The 16,792-nt window shown below is 39.5% G+C and overlaps 1 protein-coding gene across 1 annotated transcript in view; it reads left to right on the top strand.

Annotated features, from left to right (window-relative positions):
- The window catches only part of LOC135883765 (potassium voltage-gated channel subfamily KQT member 1-like), a 522,644-nt gene that overhangs the window by 58,173 nt on the left and 447,679 nt on the right, over positions 1–16,792 (top strand). The window lies entirely within an intron of this gene.

Below are 16,792 nucleotides of genomic sequence, written 5' to 3'. Positions count from 1 at the left end.
AATTTTAACCTAATTCTGGGGGGAAATAATGTTCCTGTGCTTATGACACTTGTGTCAAATTGCTCTTAAAGCAAGTCTTCAAAGTTGAATGTAAAGTTATATCCTCAAAGATGACAGGGATATATCAGAAAAAACTATTGCTGAGTTTTAATTAATTTCATCACTCAAGTTGATTGGCACGGCTCACAGAATGTAGTAATAGCTCTACTTGTAGTGTTTGCTTGGGCTTGGAGTGAATTCCTGCTCTCTGGTAGTCAGGAAAAGACAGGCACATGCCATAATTTTCAATCTGATTAACAATGTATTAACTTCACTTCTGTGGTTTTGGGACTGGTGAGATTGCTTGTCTTGAGCTTCCGTTTGCTGCCAGCTGAGGGAGATGTGTGCCCTCTCTTTTAAAAGGAGCTCTTTTCTAAACAACAAATATGATGCATATTTATGTTACTTAGCTGTTATGAGCTTGTTGCCAGCTCCTCTGCTTGATGAGATAATTTAGTTTGTGGTCATGCTATGCAAGATAAATTGTAGGATATTAGCTGTTGATTCTTTGCCCTACTCTGGCTGTTTAGCAAGCCAGAACACAAGGGCAGTGACATCAGAGGAATTTAATGTTCTTGGTGAACAGAAAAGGTATGTAGAATTCATGAGTGAACTTCAAAAAGAGTTAGAGGATCAGGTTTTTTTAGATAAGCAACTGGACTTTTGGGTGCTTATCCAAATTCTCTGGACCTCTTGAACCTACAAAATCAAGCTGGAAAACTCACAGGAGCAGTGTTTTGGTGTGATTTCTATTTAATGCTTGTTTTGGGTCAGGCCTGGTACACTAAACCCAATTTTGGGTGGCTTGGATACCTTCGATAGTGGTCCTATCAAAAATATGGAAGCGCACTGGTCTACAAAAATGTAAAATAGGTGAGAGAAACAAAGCTAAATTTTTTCCACTCTGTGTAATGGTTTGGTTTAGCTTAGCTTTATGTTGTGGATGAATGATTTATTTGAGGGGTGGGTGGGGGAAGTGGGAAAGAAGGGGTTTGCACTTATCTGATCTCATTGGCCAATCCCTAACAGACACAATGAGACAATGATTCATTCACCCTATCAAGGAGACTAATCACAATATGGCTGGCTTCAATGAGATTTGTACAGAAGCACTTGTAAAACTGAAATAGTACAGTTCCATATTTATCTCTTAAATTTCTTTGATTCACCAGATGACTTATGCCCACAGGGTATTTAGGCTGCTAGGTAAGAGATTGAAGTCCAGGACCTCTATGGTAGCATTCTGTGAAATGCTTCCAGTTCCACGTGCAGGGCCAGTTAGAAAGGCAGAACTGTAGGGAGGAGGGGTTTAGATTTATTAGGAATTGGAGAAACCTTTGGGAAAGGAGGAGCCCATACAGGAAGGATGGGCTCCACCTAAACCAAAATGGAACCAGATTGCTGGCCCTTACACTTAAAAAGGTCATAGAGCAGTTTTTAAACTAAGGGTTTGGGGAAAGCCGACAGGTGCAGAGGAGAACGTGGTTTGGACAGAGACATCTGTTAAGGAAGGATCTATTAATGGAGATTCTCTATGTCCTAGTAAGGAGGAGAGGATGAAGATGATAAAATACAGGTAGGATCTGATGAGAAACTGTCAAATGAAATGAAGTCCCATTCAATTACATAATGTAATGTAATGGCAGACCGCTAAAAAGTGACTAGTCTTTAAAGTGCTTATATACAAATGCTAGAAGTCTAAATAATAAGATGGGTGAACTAGCGTGCCTTGTATTAAATGAGGATATTGATATAATAGGCATCACAGAAACTTGGTGGAATAAGGATAATCAGTGGGACACAGTAATACCAGGGTACAAAATATATTGGAAGGACAGAACAGGTCGTGCTGGTGGGGGAGTGGCACCAGATGTGAAAGAAAGGATTTAATCAAATGAAGTAAAAATCTTAAATGAAACAAATAGTACCATAGAATCTCTATAGATAGCAATTCCATGCTTGAATACTAAGAATATAGCAGTAGGAATATATTACTGATCACCTGACCAGGATGGTGATAGTGACTGCGAAATGCTCAGGGAGATTAGAGAGGCTATAAAAATAAACTCAATAATAATGGGGGATTTCAACTATCCCCATATTGACTGGGTACATGTCACCTCAGGACGGGATGCAGAGATACAGTTTCTTGACACCTTAAATGGCTGCTTCTTGGAGCAGCTTCCTGGAACCCACAGTAGGCAGTTCTTGATTTAGTCCTAAGTAGAGCACAGGATCTGGTCCAAGAGGTGAATATAGCCGGACCGCTTGGTAATAGTGACCATAATATAATTAAATTTAACATCCCTGTTGTGGGGAAAACACCACAGCAGCCCAACACTGTAGCATTTCATTTCAGAAAAAGAACTACACAAAAATGAAGAAGTTAGTTAAACAGAAATGAAAAGATACAGTGCCAAAAGTGAAATCCCTGCAAGCTGCATGGAAACTTTTTAAAGACATCATAATAGAGGCTCAACTTAAATGTATACTCCAAATTAAAAAAGATAGTAAAAGAATCAAAAAAGTGCCACCGTGGCTAAACAAGAAAGTAAAGAAGCAGTGAGAGGCAAAAAGGCATCCTTTAAAAAGTGGAAGTTAAATCCTAATGAGGAAAATAGAAAGGAGCATAAACTGTGTCAAATGAAGTGTAAAAATATAATTTGGACAGCCAAAAAAGAATTTGAAGAACAGCTAGCCAAAGACTCAAAAAGTAATAGCAATATATATATTTTTAAGTACATCAGAAGCAGGAAGCCTGCTAAACAACCAGTGGGGCCACTGGATGATTGAGATGCTAAAGGAGCACTCAAGGATGATAAGGCCACTGCGGAGAAACTAAATGAATTCTTTGCATCTGTCAAGCCTGAATCCCCACTCTGTCACTTTGAGTACAGAAGGTAGGGGCCCGCAAGAATTTTAAAAATTAATACTGGCCACTCCAGGCTTGTATTAAACTCCCAAGGTTACAGCTTTTCTCTGACCTTGGCTTGGTAAACGCTGCCACCACCCAAATGCAAAAAATCCCCTTTGAACCCAGGAAGGAGCACTTGGGAATTCCTCCCTGTGGGGTACCTTCAAGTCCTTTCACCCCCCTCCAGAGAAGAGCTGAGAAAGCCACAGCTAATTTCCTTTGTTTTCTATCAGCTAATCAAACAACATTCACAAACCTCTTAGGACACCAAAAATCCAATCCTGTTCTTAAAAAAGGTAAATTTTATTAGAAACAAAAGGGAAGAAAATACATCTGGAACTTAGGCTTTTGCTAGATTTTAAAAGAGCAATTCCAAAAATTAAGCACCCAAAATAGCTTTCTTGTGGGTTCAGCTTAAAGGTTACAAGGAAACAAAAGCATCTGGGGGTTAGCACAGAGGAGATCCACAAGCCTTAAAAAATAAACAGAAATAAACCTAATTGCGTCTTCCTAAACATGCCCTGTCCAATGATTTTTTTCTAGGTATTCCTGCTTATAGCATTGCTGCTCCGTGTCCCCTTCTCCGGAGAACAACAGACAAAGGGAAAGTTTTTTCCCCCCCATTTTAAAAAGTTCTAGCCCTCCCATTAGCTCTTTTGGTCAAGTGCCCACTCCTTTTCTTTTACCTGTGGGTTTGTTAACCTGGGACCTCTGGAAGTTAGTGCATGAGCCTCTACCGCATGAGCTTAAATCCAACTGGTGCTTAGCAGACCCATTTTATCTTTCTCTCTCTTTAAGTGGTTTTGGTACCACTAGATGGGACAGAACACCACACCCAGAAGGTGTGTGGGTTACACAAGCAGGGAGGGGTGGAGTGGGCTGGTCAGTTTGTCTGTCTGTTGCTTCCCCCTCTCCCACCCATCCACTTACCCAGTGAAGCAGAAATCTGCTTTTTATCAACAAAGACACAATGCAATCTGCCATTTATTGTCATGGGTGTCTGGGATGGGCCACACTGAGAAGGCTACACTCAGAGCCATAGGCACAGACTTTCTTCTTTCTGGGTGGGTGCGCTGCCCCCGAGGCCCTGCCCCACTCTACCCCTTTCCTGAGGCCCTGCCCCCACTCTGCCTCTTCCCACCCTTGCTCCGCCCCCAACCCCAAGACCCCGTCCCAGCTCTTCCTGCCCCTGCTCCACCTCCTCCCCCCAGTGCTTCCCACCCACTGCCAAGCAGCTGATCAGCAGGGCATACCAAACAGCTGATCAGCAGGTGGATGGTGGGTGCTGACCACCAACAATTTTTTTCCCATGGGTGCTCCAGCTCCAGAGCACCCACAGAGTCAGCACCTATGCTCAGACTGCAAGAAATAGGGCAGACAATCCCCCAAAACTGGTGGTTTATTCTGTAATTAGCTTCACCAAACCAGTATCAAAGGGCTTCCACAGCATCACACTGGTTAACCAGAAGCCAAACACAACCCCTTTAGTCATCTCAGCCCTTGGTTCCCATCCAGACAAACAGGTCTAAGATAGTGAGAGGTTACATATGATGAGTGGGGTTTTCAATGGGGTTGTACTAATCTCAAAGGATCAGACACTTATCCCCAGGTCAAGATGTAGATGCATCTCAGATCTTACCCAAATATTACGTTGTCAGCCAATCCTTAATAAACTAACTAAGAATTTATTAATAAAAGAAAAGAATAGAGTTGTAAGTGGTTAAAAGATTCATATACATACAAGTGATTTTCAGTGTTCATAGATCAGGATCCTAACAGTGATGGAATAGACTGCTGACTTGCAAAAGTCTCTCTGGTAACTTCCAAAAGATTGGAAGGTTCTCAATTCATAGTTCAAGATACTCCTTTTAGTTGTAAATCTACAGTCCAGAGAAGTGGATCAGGAATAAGACAAAATGAAGATGTCTCAGAAGGTGTTTTATATCGTCTGCCATGTGCATGGAAAGCTACTGTCCCAAACAAAGCCCACAGTACCTGTGTATGGAAAGTTACTGACCCAAGATGGAGTCCGAGTTCATATGTTCACATCACATGCCCTTACATGTTTTGCTGAATCACAGGGGTGGCCATTGGCCCTTCGCTGTCTAAGGCATCCTCCGGAAGAGCTGTCTGGATGGGATGAGTGTCTTCAATGGCCCATTGTGAGAGTTGTGTCCTTAATAGGCCATCAACGCATAGCTGTCTAGCCCTGATGTAAATCTATTTGGGGAGTTTCACGGAGGCACACAATACATGTTTGAGAGACAAATCATAGCCATTATTCATAACTTTAGATACAAAGATGATATATGGATTTAACCAGGTTAATCATACTTGATAGATGGTAACTTTTCCATTGACACCTTACATGATAAACTTTATGCAAGATTTGTTGCAATTGTATAACAGTGGTAATATCAATGATATAAATGGTCATCTTCAATCATAGAGCATCACAGCTATGTTTTAGTGCAATTTGGTGTTGTCCATTTTCCTTCTTGCCACCTAATTCTAGTCTAATCCTAGTTACTTCCAGCATGAACATGCTTTCTATGAAGTTTTTATTATAAAGTTTTTGTTTTTTAGAGTTCATAATGTGTTTTTAACATGGAAACTCCATGTATTTCAAATCATTTCCCATTTTAGTGCTCCAATAATGTCTTCATGCTTTTCTTCTATATCTGGCTGGGTGATAGATCATTAAAAATACAGATAATTTCCTCTTCAAAAAAATGATCATGGCTTTTACTCTTGTAGTAAACTTTCCTTCAGTAAATAATTAGGAAGTCTCACTACATCTGCTGTTTTAAAAAATGTATCTCCAATTTTGTATACTCTGTCTGCCATTTCACTTGATTTCTACCATGGGTCAGCTCCAAGTTTTCATTATCCAATGTTTCCCAAAGTTCCATCCGGTTTCTCCTGTAAAGATAAAAAAATTCTGCTAAACTTTTCTACCGTTTAATCTAATTTCATTGTGAAAGTTTGAGTATAGTTTCTTTCCCTACTGAAATGTTGCTTACTGAGCTGTTTCAGTTTGCTTTTAATGTCTATGATCACTTGTAATAGGTACCTCTTTTCTAAATTCTGTGATTCTTTTAAAAATCTGATTTACTCTAGTAATTCAAGCCCTTTCTCCTCTTCATCCATTTCCTCTTCCATGACAATTCATGGTTCCTACTGTATGATCAAGTTAAAGATTTCTTTCAGCCATAAATATCAACAAGGTGGTAGTTCAAAAGCAAAATAGGTCTCAGTGTTCTTGGGTAGTCATTACTTCACAAAGCTATACTGAAATTATCTTGATAGTGTGATCATGGTAACACAGTGACTGCCGTTATTTGTTTTATATTTAGTGGTGTTAATTAAAAGTCTCACAGGGGGAATATTCTGGTACTTCCTAAACAATTATTGCACCCAGAAAATTTAAATATTTTATATACCATGGCCTGTGTGGAATGTACCTGTCTCCACTTACTCTTTTAGCCTCATTTGTCTGTTATCTCAATTACAAACGTTTTTCATGTAAAAAAAAAATCTCCCCAAATTTTAATTAATTTATGTAGAATAAAATTAAGCCTATAACTAGCTACATTATCCATGCTGGGAAAGAGCTTTGAAAACGGAAAAGTCTCACTGATAGTTTCTTGTGGCCGTCCATGCTGGATATGTCACCGATACTTTTGGTTTTCATGGGTTAACGCTACTAGCCAGGGGCTGGGGGGCTGCTATTATTGGGTGATAAAGGAGATTTGGAGAAAGGAATGGCAGTAGTGGGAGTGAGGAAGGAAATTATTCCATTTCAGAGCAGACATTGCAGAAGTGCATGGAGGTAGAAGTTACTCCCTTTTTAGGGACTTGGCAGTTGATGGGCAGTTCTCTTGCAAAGAACTAAAATTGCTGGAGAGTTACTTTACACCATCAGAAGTGTCCATGAGAGGGGGCTTGGCCAACAATTTTTTTAAACTGAGAATTTGACTCATGCGCAAACTTCATTTTCCTTATGAAAAAATATATTCCCTTGTTATTCCATGGTTTTAATAATCTCATGTCACAAAATGTAGGGGGCAATAGAGCAGGTGAGGTTTTTTTCCCCAGGGGGAGGGTGCGTATCTAATCCTGTAACTCAAAGAAGTTGTCATTCTGCTTTAACTTCACCATCAATTGCAGGAGACTCCTATTTTCTGCAGGGGGTGTCTGTTACTTTGTGTTTTATTTCAGATACAGAATATTAGTGAGTCGTGTGCTCTTGAGAGCTCTGTCTCTGTGATGGGGATGCTATGGCTTAATCCTGCTACCTGCTCTGTGTGAACAGACTGCAGAGCTTCTCTGGCTGCAGTGGGACTGTGTGTGGGTGCGGGACTCAGCCAGTGCAGAATAGCTTGCAGGATCAGGACCTGCATTTATTGTTTTTCCTTAACTGGCACTAAGTGCTCTACAATCAGAATACGCATTTTATTCTTTTTGAGTATGGGAAGCATAATACCATCCATAATCTAAGTTCTGCCGACCCCCTTCATTTTCATCTTCATTCATTTCCTCTGTGTAGGGGTGTTATGTAATAAACTACTCTGTATTTCATTTGAAGGGCAGAGAAAGAAGAGGGGAGTAGAGAGATCTCTGTATTCTAATAGTTTGTGTAAACTGTAAATTGCATTGAGATCCTTATGGATGTGATATTATACAACTATAAGATGTTAAATGGACTCACTTTAATTTTCAAAGAATCCCCCTCTGGGTGTTAATCTCTTGAATGTTTTGGCTGCTGGGAACCAAGTGTCTATTTTCATATATATTTCTACCAGAAGAGGTCACCATTGTTATTTACAATGGACATACATCATCATTTAAAAAAACCCTGATGTAATAAAGGAATATCTAGTTTCATTTTGTATTGACATTGAAATCTTTGAATAAACAAACAGAATTGTTGGCTCAGAGGATATAGATAAATATTTGCATCCACAAGCATATTTGTTCAATGTTTTTAAAAATGAATTTTAGTAATATGCCATCATCTGTTTAATGCTATAGTGGTTTGAATTAAAATGGGAATAGGAAATACATTTTTTTCTTCACTGATAGCATTCTAGTTTGAAATGGGCAGCTGGACTTCAAAATCCTTGCTATGTTCATATGCTAAGCTGAGCCCTATGACCTCACTTCCAAATGTTTGTAAACAACTTTTACTGGGGGCTTTGGAGTGGGGGGACCCCTCTATTCATGGTCAAGAGACCTTCATATTTTACTCCTATCTTACTCTGTAATAACTCGTTTTGAACTTAAATTTACTGTTTGTTTTCAACCTAAAGGTTAACGTCTATTTTTAGGAAAGGTTTTGTTGTTTTTTTTTTTAATATTGAACCATTTTTGTCTATCTTAGAGTTTTGTACTCCTGCCCATCCCTGTAGTATTTGAGCATCGTCCACATAAACTTGATTAGCTATAGCAATGTCCCTAGTGGATTTCATGGACACTGCAGAGCAGCAGCAGCATCACACCCCGGTCTCCTGCATCTAGAGAGGAAGGATCATCCCATGGCTAGGGTGCTACTTTGGGCTGTGGGAGACCTGGGTTCAGTTTTCTGCTCTGCCACAGACTGTGTGATCCTTGGCAAGTCATTTAGCCTCTCTGTGCCTGTTTACCATTTGTAAATGGGGATAATAATACTTCACTACCTCACTGGGTATTGTGAGAATAAATACATTAGAGATTTTGAGTCACTCAGATACTTAATAGTCTCATTATGTTTACTTGTCTCAGCCTTCCTGGCATTGTGTTCTCTTGTCACTTGGATACTAGATGCTTATATAATTTTAGTTGTATAGACAGTAACTCATTGTTTGACTTTTTCCTTACTATACACAACATTCAGTGTTGCTTTGTTTATGTTTTAGACATGTAATTGATCGTTCCACCTTTTGATCTTCTTCATACATGGTTGCCAGTCCTGTCAAATTTTGGCTGCCTTTCACCATGCCATCTTACTTCGCTGACCTACTTCTAACCTCTTCCATCAGCCTTTTAACCATTCTCATCTCGCCAGGCTTTTTTATCATCCCCTCTTCATCTGTTGTGCTTTATCTGCTCCTCTCACCTCTTTTATCCCTATCCATTGCTGCCCACTGCTACAAACAAAGAATAGTTCTAACTAGTAAACTTAGTCTCATAGCGGCAACAAAATCTATAACAGTATATAAGTGAAATGATGAGGAAGGGTGCATAAGAAACTGAACAGTCTAAATTTTATTTCCAAAGCTCTAAACTATTCTTTCCATGACCACCCACCCCCTTTGCAGTGTTTGTTGCTATTCTTTCTTTGTGTCATGTATAAGTTTATATGATAGAAATTTTATTCAAAGAGTTTGTCTAAATTTTGCTAGAGCCAGTATGTAACTTGAGGCTTCAGAGCTTCAAAGGCAACATTTTTCTAAGGTTTGCAGAGGTGGGGTCCCTGCTGTGGACAGTGATGTCTGGTGCAGTAGTTCCACATTATAGATTTTATATTTTACAATATTTTTCTTTAAATCATTGGTTTCCTACAGCTTTTCTTGAGTTAGAGACATGTGATGCAGCATTCTCCAGTACTGAGTGCTACTCTGCCTCTTCTCCCTTTTTCTCAGCGACCCTCACCCACTCACATGACTCCAGCTAGATAACCATGTCAGTCAAGACTGTCATTATGAATCTGTGCTAGTGAGGTCAAGTGCAACCTTTGGTCTGTCACTTCCTGAATTCTATGTGCTTAATGGTGCAATCTGAATTTTCTGAATGTCGCCTTTTCAGGAATAAATTCCTAAAAGCAGCAATTGGGGTGTTTAATAGTCTGCTTTCATTAATTAGGTTTCAGAGGGGTAGCCGTGTTAGTCTGTATCAGCAAAAACAACAAGGAGTCCTTGTGGCACCTTAGAGACTAACAAATATATTTGGGCATAAGCTTTCTTGGGCTATAACCCACTTCATCAGATGCATGGAGTGAAAATACAGTAGTCAGTGTAGCGTGCTGACGACTCAGTGGCACGGCGCCTCCTGCTGGTCGTCCAGGGAATTAGCTTTTCCAGCCTTGGAGTACCCTCTGCTGGCCCCCGTGTCCTTCCCAGACCCCAGTACCCCTTTACCTTGGGTGCTGTCCCCTGGCAGTACCCCCCCAGATCTGGGTCTCCCTCCCCTCTATCCCCACCTCACCTCAGTCTATGGCTACTGCCAGTCTCCAGCTAGCCCCCACTCACTGGGGCACACTGCAGTGTACAAGCCATTCATCATTGGCAAAGGGGGGTTTGGACCTCATGCCTCTGCAACCCCAGTACCTGGTTTGGCCTTGCACAGGGCCTGCAGCCTGGGGAGTTGCCAGGCGGGAGCTCCTCTTGCTTTTCTCCTGCCCTGCCCTGCCCTGCCCTGCTCTCTACACCCTCCGCTCCCAAGCAGCTAGGTCCTTCTCCCTCTGAAGCTGGAGGGAGAGTGTCTAGCTCCTGGCTCATAGCCCTTTTATCAGGGCCAGCTGAGGTCTGATTGGGGCGTGGCCCAGCTGTGGCTGCTTCCCCAGTCAGCCTAGTTTTTAGCTTGCAGCCCCAGCCCATGCTCTAAATATACAGCACATGAAAAGATGGGAGTTGGGAATGGGCCACATCCACCCTGATTGAATTGGCCTCATTAACACTGACCCCCCCACTTGGTAAGGCAACTCCTATCTTTTCATGTGCTGTATATTTATACCTGCCTACTGTATTTTTCAGTCCATACATCTGTGGGTTTTAGCCCATGAAAGTTTATGCCCAAATAAATTTGTTGGTCTCTAAGGTGCCACAAGGACCCCTTGTTGTATTTGCTTTCATCAATGTGTCTCCAAATCAGTGTCTAGCTACATTTTTCTGACCCCAGGGCATGATGCATGCAATAGAGAGATGTGGGTTGTCTAGCACACTGAATTCATGGGGTCTCATCCTGCAGTCCTTACTGAGGGAACAGTAACAGTTTTGCCAGAGTAAGGCATATAGGATAGCTTCCATAACCTGGAGTGCTACTTTATGGAAGGTATTTCATTTGCGTAAGGGTGTTAACTAGGTGTCCATGCCTTTTAGAAATGGACAGGTGAACCTGCCCACAGGAAAAACATGTTATTTCTCTTATGCTGGAGAAGAGATCCTATTGGCAGACAAGGTATGTTTGCACTCTTTATGTAGGATAAATCTAAATAAGATACAAAGTGCTTCTATTGTCTTTTTAACTTATTTTTAACTTTCACTACAACTTTTGTGGTGTAGGTAGAAAAAAAAATCACCAGACAGTGGTTCTTGTATCTGTGTGGCTGCATTTTATGTTGGCCTTTTAGGAGAGTATTAGAAAATAAACCTTAAAATAGTTTTTTTTCTAATGCATCAGACAACTTGGGAAAATATGGTATAGCAAGTTCCTCTCAGCTTTGGTGGATCCAGTCCACTAACTCAAGTCTTGCCCTATGTTGGTTGTTTAGCAGCCACTGCCTTTATGGACATGGAATGGTCATCAAACACATGGATTTAGTACAGAACAGAATTTACTCTATAGGCTGATTGCAATGTGTACTACAATTCGCTCAAACAGAAAACAACCACTGTGAAATAGAAAATGTTACTAGGAGAGTTATTAACAAAGGACCAAATTATGACGTTAACTAGTTAACTCCCATTCAAATCAGAGGGAGTTTGCTTGCTTTAAGACCACAAGGTTTGGCCCAGGAGACTGTTTTTTTTATTTAGTTGGGAATGAGAGGTGGGGAAAAAAGAGCAGAAAAAACTGAAACCCACACTGCTCTGAGCCTCTCAAATGGAGAGATTAAGAAACAGGATATGATTATTTATAATTTAGAAGGGGGTATTCACTTTGGATAGAGGCCACTGAAAAGCAAGACTATACCCTTTCCCTTCCAGCTAGAGGTAGGATTGAGGCATGTAGGTTGGTTAACTTGAGGAATTTTGCACTGCTGCCTGGGTCTATGAATAAATAAAGGACTTCTATCTCCGGACAATACTAGCTTGACCAAATTCATAGTTTCTTTCAAGTTGGACTTTAAGGTTGCTCTTCAGGGTATCTTACAGCCCTTGTTGTGTTTTAAGTACTGCTATATTCACAGTAGGTCAGAATGTATTCAGCTGTATTCTAGACAGTGTCTCATCCACCTAAGTGTATTTAAGGAGCTAAAACTTTCTTTGCAACACCCTCACAGATGAATTCCAGACTTCAATGGCAACATGTCTGGACAGTGGAGCAGAGTATAGAGTTGTCACTTCTCTCATTAGCCAGATGATTAAAATTCCATCTTCTATAGTAAATAGAATGTGTTGATAAACTAGAGGACCAGACAATTACTCCTGGTGTGACATCAGCAAATTCTGGATATGTCACAAGTGCTCTAAAATATTTAGTCAGTGCCGTTTCTTTGCAATGGATCTGTTAAATGTAGATTATGTCAGTCTTTTCTATTAAACATATCAATCATATGTAAAATAACTCCATGTTATTCAAAGCAAAATGAGCTGATAGCATAGGAGATACAGAAAATCTGCATGGCTCTTTCTTCCATGTGTTACATATTTTCAGCCAGCTAGTTTCAGATTTAATCTCTATTGCTTATAACAGTGAGATTTAGGATGAGAAGTGCACATGCTCAGTGCTGGTTGACTTTCATTGCCTTTGAGTAGTCATTTAAATTAAGCAGGTTGTTAACTTGACATTTTCAACTCTAAGGACAAGAAAACCTTGAAGACAGGTTATCAGATTAAATTTTGGACATAAGCACACGTGTGCAAACATTGGGACTATTAAACCACTATGCTTGCTTCTGAGGCTTCATTGTTTTGAGCTGACATTCCTTGATTGAATCTTCATGAGCACGCTATTCATTTAGCCATCCTGCTTCCTCCTTTTACCCGAGCACCTAAATATGCCAGTAAAAAGAGTGAAGAGAGCCTTTTATATACTCTCCACCTAAAACACAGCTGCAGCTGAGAAAATACTTGCCTTTTTCATGTGTGCACTTTAATCACTCCAGCTGCATTCATTCCGTTCAGCTGCTTCTCTGGTGCAGTGTATCTTTAACCATATTGGGAGGTATTGTGAATTCTGAGCTATAAATTTCATTTACATGATGTACATCTTACTTACTGCTGCAAGGAGTCTTATATTTGGTCACAGATGATGTTCTAGCAGGACAGTATATCATATATATATAAATATATATATATCAAACCTATAAAGTATATCAAACCTATAAAGTATATCAAACCTAGTATATATCTCAAAAGTTTCTAATTTGACTGAGTTTTGGACTGTAAACTGTTGGAAGCTATTTGCCTTTGTCTTTCCCTTTCATTCTATCCTCATATCAGCATGTTCACGATCTTTTAAATATGTTGTATAGTGCTAGAGCATGAATGTTTTAATGTATTTTGATTTTTTTTCTGGGTATGCTTGACACAAATAGGTTAGAGAATTATTTAAGAATTGAGAAAACTGTATCTTTTACATACAATTAATTAGAACATCCTTTGTCTTGAGAAAGTGTCTAGGACATACTATAATTTTGGTTTCCAAAACAAAATGAGACAGACTTGTCGTTGTTGTAAGTGTTGATACTGACTTCAGCAGAGAGCAGTAAGCAAGCAGACAGGACAAAACTAATGTAACAATGAAGTAGTAAGCTAAAGGAGAGGACAGAGATTAATTGATCAGTTTGAGGGATCTGTCCTTAGGAGTTTTTGCTTTGCTAGATATGCTCTCTGTTTCCCAGAAAAAGGCCTGCATGGTGATATTGCCACATTTTTCCCATCGGGGAAAAATCTCAAAACTATAAATCCTTTGTTTTCTCAGCATTCCTCTTGTACATAGTGTTTTCTCTGCTAGCAAATACTTAGTGTAACTGGACACAGCAATTCTACCTCACTGTTCCTGTCAATAATTCTTGCACTGGTGTTAATGATATCCTTTAAATTTGAGTCAGAAAAGCCTACCTCTTCGTGGGGGTTGGGAGGGAAGAGACATACTGTTATGTTACAATTATATGGCACATCTTTTCTTGTTATAAGTTGCTATGACAATCCTTATCCTGGGGGTCTGATTCCAAAGTTAACAACTAATCATAATTAGTAGGCTTGCATAATCCCTCTTTTACTCACCTTTTATCCTCTAAAATACTTTGATTATGTGGAATTCTAAGGATGAATAGGCATTGTTCAGAGAGATGAATCCCATTCCAGGTGTGAAGATGGGGAATGCGGCTGTTCCTAAATGCTCTCTGAGTTGAGACTGCTTCTACTACCCCACCAGCTCAGCCTGTGGGGTTAGAGAAGTAGGATGCGTTCCCATTATAATCAAGAGAACACGTCTGACTGGTGGTAGGGATAGCATTGGTAGTTTCTGCAAGTATCTGTATTCAGCCCTCTTCACTTGAAGGAAGGTTGCCAAGATGCACTTGCTTTAACACAGTGGTTATCCTATTGCTCTTAATTATTTAGTAATAGTGGGCATTCTAGTATGTGATGTTAGCTGGCATGTAATGTAAAAGTACATCAAATGCAAAACTTGAGTTGGTACTCCATGATATTTTGAAAAGTTATAAAATTAACATGGCACACAGTCAATGGATTAAAAGCTGGCTAACTGATAGGTCTCAACATGTAGTTGAGGAATTGGGAAATTCCTGATTCTAGTGGGGTCCCACTGGGATTGGTTCTTGGCCCTACACTATTTAACATTTTTTTTTTTATTTAATACTTGGAAGAAAACCTAAAATCATCGCTGAAAGTCTGTAAATGACACAGAAATTGGGGGAGTGGTAAATAATGAAGAGAACAGGTGACAAATACAAAGCGGTGTAGATGGCTTGGTAAACTGGTAGAAGCAAACAATATATGTTTTTAATATGGCTAAATGTAAATATGTACATCTAGGAACAAAGAATGTAGACCATACATACAGGATAGGGGACTCTATGCTGGGAAGCCGTGACGCTGAAAAAGATTTGGGGGTTGTGGTGCATAATCAGCTGAACATGAGCTGCCAGTGCAACACTGCGGCCAAAAGGAATGGAGCAGTCCTTGGATGGATCAACGGGGGAATCTTGAGTAGGAGTAGAGAGTTTATTTTACTTATGTATGTGGTCTGGTGTGACCATTGGGGGAATACTGTGTCCAGTAATGGTGTCCATAATTCAAGAAAGATGTTGATAAATTGGAGATAGTTCAGTGAAGAACCATGAGAATGACTGAAGGATTAGAAAACATGCTTCATAGTGATAGATTTGAGTTCCATGGGTCTATTTAGTTTAACAAAGAGAAGATTAGGGGTGACTTGATTAATCTCTAAGTACCTTTGTGGGGAACAAATATTTGATGATGCACTCTTCAATCTAGCAAAGAAAGGTATAACACGATTCAATGAATGCAAGTTGAAGCTAGACAAATCCAGACTGGAAATATGGCATCAATTTTAAAGCGAGTAACTAATCACTGGAGCAATTTACCAAAGGTCATGGTGGATTCTCCATCACTGATGATTTTTAAATCAAGATTGGCTGTTTTTCTAAAAGATATGCCCAAGGAATTATTTTGGGGAAGTTCTATGGCTTGTGTTATACAGGATCAGACTAGATGATCACTATAGTTCCTTCTAACCTTGGAATCCATGAATCTATTAACAAAACAGACCACATTCCTTTCAGTGAATGTGTAATTAGATGCGAGTTGATGGGAGAATTGTACAATTTTGGATTCTAAAAGAGGTTTCAAGTTTGTAAACTCTGATTCTGCATTTTTGCATAGCTTTGTATGCATATAGAGCTCTCTCTCTCTCTCTGTGAACATTAGTTGTTAAGTTTATTAAAAAAATGAAAACTTGATTCATAAGTAGAATTTTGCAAGTTCCCTTAAATTTCAGAATCACATTCCTTAAAGAACTTGAGATTCTTTGCTTTTATTGACCTCTGTGATTAGAACCAAGAGTACCAAATTTAAAAGGAGTAATTGATTCTCTATGGAAGCCCAGGAGAACATTTCATATAATATTTTGGAAAACATTGTCTTGAATAAAACAAGTCGGCATCATAATTTTGAATGTTATCTCCCAGCCTTCTTTGTCAGCAAATTGTACTGCACATTTTGTCAGATTTCTACTAATCCTTGTTTATTAGTTAGAATAGAAATAACACAAGAACAGCAGAAAGATTTCTTGTGTTTGCTCCTTTTGCTTTTCATTTCAGCCAAAGCCAGGAAGTGAAGGAGGCATGGTAACCTAGTTGTGTCAAACACCAAAAGTTGGGTTGGAGTTTGAGTATTAGTTCAGTTAATACTTTATCTGAAGTAATTGTTTCATGCCTAGTCTCAAAATGCTTTGATCTCTACTGTGCCATTCAGAGCACCAAGTACCAGGACAGATAGCTATCAGTATTTAATGAAAATTGTGATGTGATGTAAGTGTATTGGTACTTTGCAATTCCTAAAATGGACTGCAGACATATTTTAGTGAAAATGTAAATATTTTCCAAAGCTCATTCTGGAACAGGAAGTTGTATAGTAAATGTATGTCTGAGTCAACTGGGTACAGTTTCAGCTGGAAGGCATCCTGGCAATTTGTGTTCTAGTTGTTCTAATGCACTGACATGGTAAAGGAAAGCAAGAAAGAAGCGGAGAACGCTTCAGTAACCTAAATACAAATTGTAGTCCTCACCAAATCTACTTTTGTCCCAAAGCACAGAAATAATTCCCCATGGGCTCTTTCCTGGGTGAACTAATTTTTGATTACAAGCTAGTGTCAGAATTTTCATTAAACATAGAGTAAATGTAGATAAACAATAATAAGATTAGATTA

Source organism: Emys orbicularis, chromosome 1, assembly GCF_028017835.1.
Source record: "Emys orbicularis isolate rEmyOrb1 chromosome 1, rEmyOrb1.hap1, whole genome shotgun sequence".
In the NCBI taxonomy this organism is placed as follows: Eukaryota; Metazoa; Chordata; order Testudines; family Emydidae; genus Emys; species Emys orbicularis.
The sequence above is the reverse complement of the archived record's forward strand: the minus strand, read 5'-3'. Positions and strand labels throughout refer to the sequence as shown.